Source organism: Neovison vison, chromosome 3 (assembly GCF_020171115.1).
Source record: "Neovison vison isolate M4711 chromosome 3, ASM_NN_V1, whole genome shotgun sequence".
Classification (NCBI taxonomy): Eukaryota; Metazoa; Chordata; class Mammalia; order Carnivora; family Mustelidae; genus Neogale; species Neogale vison.
Genome location: NC_058093.1, coordinates 164895048 through 164904440, shown reverse-complemented (window position 1 = coordinate 164904440; position 9393 = coordinate 164895048).

Sequence of the window (9393 nt, the reverse complement as noted above, 5' to 3'; positions counted from 1 at the left end):
ATCATTGGTATTGCAGCTAACAACAAAAATGCCCCAGTTACCCAAATGGTATGCTGTGTTATTTAACAATAACAACTACATGAAAATACTTAACCAATACTTCTACTTTCGTTGAAGTAGAAACTAACTATAAAAATAGTAATGTGTAAACGTTGCTGAAGGGCCTGGCATAATTCCAACAAGTTCCTAAAGATCTATCTGCTGACAAAGTTCTTAGGATTTAGAAATAATTTCCTATTTACAGAGAAGTTTTCAGCATAGTAGAAAGCATTTTACCCTTCCTCTAGATTCAGCTGTTAACATTTGGCCACTTATTGTTTTTCTCTATCTATAAATTATTACCATTAGTTCTATTATTTTTACTGACCTATTTGAGAGTTATTGGAATATGTATCACTCAATAATAAGGACATTCACTTATATATCATCAGTATGATGATCAAATTCATGAAATTTAAATGTGTATATTTTATTATCTAGTAGACAGTTTGTACTAAATTTTGCTGATTGTTTAATAATTTCCTCTACGCTTTGTATTTTTGCAAGCTTGAATCCAAACCAAGATTATCCATTGTATTAGTTTTCACCTCTTTAGTCTTCTTTAATCTGGAAACAGTCATTGCTTTTCATGATGTTTCTGTTTTTGATGCTACACATTTGTTCTTTTGTAGACTTGAATTTTGTGGTGTTTATTCATGATTATATTCAGGTTATGCCTTTTTGGTAGGAGTGTGACAGGAGAGGTGTTATATTCTCAGAGTATGATATCAGGAGGCACATCACATCAGTTTTCTCAATACTGGGGGCATTAATTTTCCCATTGTGAAGTTAGCGTCTGCCAAGTTTTTAAATCATAAAGTTACCTTCTACAATTTGCAATATCTGAGAGAATGACTTAGTAAATATTTCGTTCTCCATCAAATTTTCACGCTAGATTTTTAGCATCTTATTGATGATTCTTGGCCAAATTAATTGTAACTGTAATATTTTCAAGAGATATTTTGTTACTATTTCATTCTTCTTACATTTAGTAATTGTCATTCCACTGTAATAAAGAGCTTCCCCATCTTTCCTATTAATTAGGTAATTAATTTATTTATGTACTTACTTATTTTACTTATTTTATAAGCTTGAGCTCAATGATTCTTCATATTTTCCTTGGGTTTTCATTGTATCCTTAAGACAGGCATCTGTTTCTTGGCTTCCTGGCTTATTTATTAATCTGTTTCTCTCTCATCCATACTACCCACACTGGCTTTGCCATGTGTTGTTATTTGTATTATAAATTTTCTGGTGAGATGGTCATTAGTAAATTTTTTTTTTAGATTTTTAGTTTGCCTTTGTGATTTTGGGAATTCTATTCCAATTTTATAAAAACTGTCAACCAAAAAAAAAAAAATCCTGTTGAAATTGGGTAAGAATTATATTGAATTTATGGATAGAAGTAATATTTTAAGGATATTAGTTCTCTGCCATCATGAGTAGGTACTCATAACTCTCATTATTCATGAAATGAAAGCTATAACAGTAAGGATGCTAACTCTAAAGAAATTAACCTAAAAATCAAAAGCATTATTTATAAAAAAAAAAAGATTTAGGGGGAAAATTTTATAAAGTGATTCTAAAATGTATAGACAATAAATAAATAAGAAGTTAAGGCAAATTTTCAAAGAAGAACATAGATGGTAGACTTTATCAGAATAAAGATGTATTTTAAGAGTGAATTAACTAAGACAGTAAAGTTTTAGTGTAAGGGAAGTATTACATAAACCAGTGAAACAGAACAGAGACTGAAAGATGTAGTATGGTCTCCCAATTTATGGCAAAGAATACATTGAAGTGAAGTAAAAAAGATAACAATTTCTTTTTTTATTATTATTTAAATTCAATTACCCAAAATATAGTACATTATTAATTTCAGATATAGTGCTCAATAGCTTATCATTGCATATAACACCCAGTGCTTATCAGGTGCCCTACTTAATGCCCATCACCCAGTTACTCCATTCCCCCGCCTACCTTCTCTCCAGCAACCCTCAGTTTGTTTCTTATAGTTAAGAGTCTCTCATGATTTTTCCCTCTCTCTGACAACTCCCCTTTCATTTTTCCCTCTGTTACCCTATGATCCTCCACACTATTTATTATAGTTCACATATGAGTGAAACCATATGATAATCATTTTTGTCTGACTTATTTCACTCAGCAAAATACCCTCCAGTTCCATCCATGTTGAAATAAATGGTAAGCATCCTTCCTGATGGCAGAGTAATATTCCATATTATATATATAATCTCACAACTTCTTTATCCATTCATGTCAGTGAACATCTCAGCTTTTTCCACCAGTTTGTCTGTTGTGGACATTGCTGCTATAAACATTGGGGTGCAGGTGTCCTTCATATCACTACATTTCTATCTTTGGGGTAAATGCCTAGTAGTGCAATTGCTGGATGGTAGGATAGCTCTATTTTTAACTTCTTGAGGAACCTCCATACTGTTTTCCAGAATGGCTATACTAGCTTGTGTTCCCACCAACAATGTAAGAGGGTTTCCATTTCTCCACATCTTCGCTAACATTTGTTGTTTTCTGTCTTGTTAATTTTAGCCATTCTGACTGACACAAGGTAGTATCTCATTGTGGTTTTGATTTGTATTTCCCTAATTACAAATGATATTGAGCATTTTTTTCATATTTCTTTGGCCATTTGTATGTCTTCTTTGGAGAAATGTCTGTTCATGTCTTCTGCCCATTTCTTGATTGGATTATTTGTTTTTTGGGTGTTGATTTTGATGTTTTTTATAGATCTTGGTTACTAGCCCTTTATCTGATATGTCATCTACAAATACCTTCTCCCATTCTGCAGGTAGCCTTTTCTTTTGTTGACTGTTTCCTTTGCTCTGCAAAAGCTTTTTATCTTGATGAAGTCCTAAGGGGTCATTTTTGCTTTTGTTTCTCTTGCCTTTGTGTCTAGCAAGAAGTTGTTGTGTTTGAGGTTGAAGAGGTTGCTGCTTGTGCTCTTCTCTAGGATTTTGATGGATCCCTGTCTCACATTTAGGTTTTTCACCCATTTTTAGTCTATTTTTGTGTATGGTGTAAGAAAATGGTTCAGTTTCATTCTTCTACATGTGCTGTCCAATTCTCCCAGTGCCATTTATTGAAGAGACTATTCTTTTTCCACTGGATATTCTTTCCTACTTTGTCAAAAATTAGTTGGCCATAGGGTTCCTGGGTTCTCTCTTCTGTTCCACTGATCAATCTGTCTGGTTTTGTACCAGTACCATACTGTCTTGCTGTTTACAGTTTTGTAATAGAGCTTGAAGTCCAGAATTGTGATGCCACCAGTTTTGATTTTATTTTTCAACATGTTTGGATATTTGGGGTCCTTTCTGGTTCCATACAAATTTTAGGATTATTTGTTCCAGCTCTGTGAAAAATGTTGATGGTATTTTGATAAAGATTGCATTCAGTGTGTAGAATGTTCTGGGTAGCCCAGACATTTTAACAATATTTATTCTTCCAATCCATGAGAATGGAATGTTTTTCCATTTCTTTGTGTCTTCCTCAATTTCTTTCATAAATGTTCTGTAGTTTTTAGAGTAAAGATTCTTTACCTTTTTGCTTAAGTTTATTTTTATGTATCCTATGGTTTTGGGTGCAATTGTAAACAGGATAGATTCCTTAATTTCTCTCTCTTCTGTCTCATTGTTAGTGTATAGAAATGCAACTGATTCAGTGCACTAAATTTATATACTGCCATGTTGCTGAATTGCTATATGAGTTCTAGCAGTGTTGGGGTGGAGTCTTTTGGGTTTTTCCTATTAAGTATCATGTAATCTGTGAAGAGTGAGAGTTTTACTTCTTTGTCAGTTTGAATGCCTTTTATTTCTTTTTGTTGTCTGATTGCTGAGGCTAAGACTTCTAGTACAAGGAACAACAGAACAACAGTGATGATAGTGGGAATCCCTGTCACATTCCCGACCTTCAGGAAAAAACCCTCAGTCTTTCCACATTGAGAGTAATAGTCTCTGTGGGCTTTTCATACATGGCTTTTGTGATACTGAGGTATGATCCCTATATCCATACACTGTGGAAAGTCTTAAGAAAGGATGTTGTATTTATTTTGTCAAGTGCTTTTTCCGCATCAGTTGAGAGGATCACATGGTTCTTGTCCTTTCTTCTATTAAAGTGATGTATCTGTTGATTCATTTGTGAATGTTGAACCTCCCTTGCAGTCCAAGAATAAATCTAACTTGGTTGTGGGTAATAATACTTTTAATGTACTGTTGAATCCTAGGCTAGTATCTTGGTGAGAATTTTGGCAACCATGTTCATCAGGGATATTGGTCTTTAATTCTCCTTTTTGTGTGATCTTTGTCTGGTTTGGGGATCAAGGTAATGCTGGCTTCATAGAATGAGTTTGAAAGCTTTCCTTCCATTTCTTTTTTCTTTTTTTTTTTTTTGAAAAAGCACCAGAGGAATACATATGAGTTCTTCTTTAAATGTTTGGTATAATTCCCCTGGGAAACCATCTGGCCCTGGACTCTCATTTTTTGGGAGACTTTTGATTACTGCTGCAATTTCCTTGCTGGTTAGGGGTCTGTTCATGTTTTCTATTTCTTCCTCTTTCAGTTTCATAGTTCATAAATTTCCAAGAATGCATCCATTTCTTCCAGATTGCCTAATTTATTGGCATATAGTTGCTTGTAGTATGTTCTTATAATTGTTCATATTTCCTTGGTATTAGTCATAATCTCTCCATTTTCATTCATGATTGTATTAATTGGAGTCCTTTCTCTTTTCTTTTTGTTAAGTCTGGCCAGGAGTTTATCATTCTTATTAATTCTTTCACAGAACCAGATTCTAGAGTCATTGATCTGTTTTACTCTTCTTTTGGTTTCTATTTCATTGATTTATGCTCTAATATTTATTATTTCTCTTCTGCTTGGTTTAGGCTTTATTCGCTGTTCTTTCTTCAGCTCCTTTAGGTATAAGGTTAGTTTGTGTATTTGAGACTTTTCTAACTTTTTGAGAAAGTTTTCTATTGCTATGTACTTTCCACTTAGGATCACCTTCACTGTATCCTCAAGATTTTGAACCGTTGTGTTTTCATTTTCATTTGTTTCTATTAATTTTTTAATTTCTTCTTTAATTTCATGGTTGACCCATTCATTGTTTAGTAGGATGCTCTTTAACTCCAAGGGTTTGAGTTCTTTCCAAATTTTCTCTTGTGGTTGAGTTAAAGCACTGTGGTCTAGAAATATGTAGGGAATAATCTCTTTCTTTTTGTACCAGTTGAGACCTGATATGTGACCCAGGATGTGACTTATTCAGGAGAATGTTCCATGTGTACTCGAGAAGAATATGTATTCTGTAGGTTTAGAATGGAATGCTCTGTATATATCTGGTCCAGTGTATCATTCAAAGCCCTTGTTTCCTTGTTGGTCTTCTGCTAAGGTGATCTGTCCATCAATGTGAGTAAAGGGTGTTGAAGTTCCCTACTAGTATTATATTATTATGAATGTGTTTTTTTAATTTGATTATTGTTTTATATAATCGTTTATAACATGTGTCCATGTTAGGAGCATTAAGATTTATAATGGTTTGTTCTTCTTGTTGGATAGAACTTTAAGTATGATATAGTATTTCTCTTCATCCCTTACTACAGATTTTGGTTTAAAATCTAGTTTGTCTGATATGAGGATTGCTACTCCAGGTTTCTTTTGATGTCCATTAGCCTGATAAATGGTTTTTCCACCCCCCTCACTTCAATCTGGAGGTGTCTTTAGGTCTAAAATGAGTCTCTTGTAGACAACATTAGGAGGGGTCTTGCTTTTTTATCCAATCTGATACTCTGTGTCAAAAGATATTTTCAATAACTTTTATAGGGTCAATTTGTATCTATATTGGATAGAATAAAAATAATATTGACTTTTGGTTTATATGGCACATAATAATTTATTCCTGATGAAATTTGAGAAAAAATAAAAATAAATTTCCATGAATGTGTGGTAAGAAAATATGTATTAAATAAGACACAAAAGTATGAGTCATAAAGGAAAAAGTGAAAAATTGTAGCTTATATAAAATATGAACTTTTTTATGGAACAGAAAAGTTATGACAATGAAAAGATAAGCTGCAGAGTTGGAATATATATATAAATTCTTATGAATCAATAAGAAAAGAGGGAAATTAAATGGAAAATTGGTAAGAAGTGCTTGAACTCTTAAAAATATGAAAATCCCAGAAGCCTGCTACAAATTAGAAATATGCTTAAATTCAGTGATCATCACAAAAAATAAATTTAAAATATAGTACTACTCTATATTACCAAAATTATGAAAGTGAAAAACATGAAGATACATGAAGTATCAACATAACCATGGAGTTTCTGGAATTGTCTGCAGATATTTCCATAGGAAACTGTTAGCTGATATAGAATAAAGCTACCTGTGACCAGCATCTGTACTTCTAGACATAACCCCCAAATATTTGTGCATATGTTGGCCAAAAGTCACATACAAGAATCTTCATAGCACTATTCCTCAAATCACTCCAAATTCCATCCATGAAGAAATAAATTTGTGACACATTAAGATAATAACATAGAATATCATAGTGAGAATAAACAAACCAAAACTATAGTCAGTAACATGGATGAATCTCAAAAATGATATTCAATAAGAAAAGTTACCTAAAAAGAGCACACACTATTAGATTCTGTGAACTTAAAGGACAAAACGCATCCATGGCATTAGGAGCCCAAGACTGGTTATCTCCATGGTGAGGAATTAAGACACTGGGATGAGGCATGAGACATGTGTCACAACTGACAAAACTGACCTCTTCTTGTTCTAGGTGCTTCTTACACCAGTGTGCTCATTTTGTAGACAGTCTTTTGCACTCTTTTTAAATCTTGTCACTTTTCTTGATGTGTGTTTCTATCACATGCATGGGAAGTCTTGGCAGCAAACAAACAGCATCTCAATGATTTTAGCAAAAATATTTTACTAAGACCAATTGTTCACCACTTATGGATGACCTAAAAAATGCAAAAAGAGGAACCGTATCACATAATCTGCACTTGGAAGAGGGGCCTGTGGAGCTGTGATGAGACAACAAATGTGGGAGTGCCCCTGGTTGGTGGTGGTATCTCTGGGAGACATGATGCTGCTGATTCTTTAAGTGTTGCAAAAGTACAGAATCACTAAGGTACAGAATATTGAGTTAAAGCAGCAAGGCAATAGCTAAAAAACTGCCAAAATCTAATTTTTAAACAAAAATCACCCTCTTCCCAAAAAGGAAAAAAAAAGATACTATAAAAGTATTAGAACAAATAATGGAAGATTATTTTATATCCGTAATTTTAATTTGAGACACAAAACTCTGGAGACACAAAATAAAGACTTTATACATCATATATTAATAAGTTATGAGTGCAATAACCAAAATAAGGAAGACTAAAATTTAAGTGATAAACTAAATACAAAAAAAACCAAAAACTTGCTGTTAATATCTCAAAGATCTAATTTTCTTAAAATATAAATGGCTTCTTTCATTAACATGAATAAGACCAATAATCCAATGCGAAAACACACGCAAATTATTTGAACTCATGGCTCAAAAAAAAAAGAAAATACAGATTTCTCTCAAATATATGCATGATCCCAATTCATTTAAGATGAAATCAAATTTAAAACCATGTTAAAATTTTATCAGATTGTTAACAGTCTGACCAAATACTATATTGATAAAGATATAGAGAAACAGCAATTATATATTCCTGGTGGGAACATAATAGTGTTATTTCTAAAATAATAAATACTCAAGCCATTTGATAGAGCTGCACTATAGAAAAAATCAAATCTATACAACATGTCATATTTACAAGCAATTCAACTTCCCCAATAAAAGAAAATGTTTTAATGACTGTTAAGGAAAAAATTCATTATTGTTAATAAAAATGTTATGCAAAGAACAGTATATTTATCATTACACCATTTTTCGTTTTTAAAAAGGAAATATGCTAATTAATTTGTTTTTGTATAGAATATCCCTTAAATTATATACAAAGAAACCTGCTACTAATAGTTGCCTGTGTGGAGAGTAAGAGGTTGGATTGGAGGCAAGATAAGAGATATTCCACTGCCTACCTTTCACACTATGTTCATAAAGCAAATAAATTCAACTACTTTGTATTGACAATACCCATAGATTAACAGTACTTTCAGTCTGTTTACAAGGTCACTTAATTGATTAGTTTCTCCCACCCATGCCTTATTCAGTCAGGAGAGTAAGAAAGATATGGGAAATAGAATGACATTATTCTTCAACAACAAATACTAATGTCAGGCCATTTTACTGTAAAAAAGTGATTAATATAATTGCACTGGTTTGAAATAACATAACACTTCTCTATAGATAAATACTACACGTTTATTTTAATGTTAAATATTTATTAGATTTCCAAAATCTGACTGTGTTATTAGCATGTTGGTGTATTACTTGCTATTGACTTTGGTTTCACAAATTTGTTTTTACTTGAAAATTTGATTTTGGTGTATTAACATTCTTATGTATGTGAATAATAATAACGATGATAATAAATATGACAGTAGTAATTTGAGGCTCTGAGAGATTTGTTGAGCTCTGGAAGGAATATCACATTTTTCAAGCCAGTTAGGTTTAGCTCAGTTAATATTCAAATCTATAAACCAGCCTTTTATTCTCCTAATGACAAATAGAATTGTTATAATTAAGTTAATGATCAGATTTGTAGCTACTTCAACCATCTGTGAATGAGCCACGAACCCAGAAATGAGCCCCTAGTAGAGATCCATCACATTTTGCTTCACAGGGGAACCTTACATCAACCAACTGTTGTCAAATACTTATGCATAACAATAGTTAAAATAGCTATTACTTCTTAAGTATCACATTACAAACAGTGCAATATGAACGTTATACAGAAGCAGTGTAGTCCATGAGACGACCTAGAAATTACTTTCTGTATTGCCTATAGATGAACTGGTTGGAAAAATAGGCAACCCCTTCCCAGAGGAGAGGCTATTCCTGACCTCAGCTTTGAGGGAGAATGAGCCCAGTTTTCAGTCTCCAGGGGCTATAGCCAGCTCTCCTAACCTTCTCTGAAGAGTTCTTTCCAAAATTTTTTGGTGCCATAACAGTCCCTTTTTCATTGAGTCCTACAAGTCCAATCTTATGCTCTTTTCATTAAAAATAAAACAAAACAACAGTAACAGCAGAGAGGCTTTTCCCTCTGCAGGAATCATAATACTAAATCCCAGACTTACTGTTTAGCCACCTGTGCCTTAGACCTAGCACATCTCTCCAAAGGATGCCAAGGTCAAGAGAATTTATTTTGTTCCTTGAGTTCC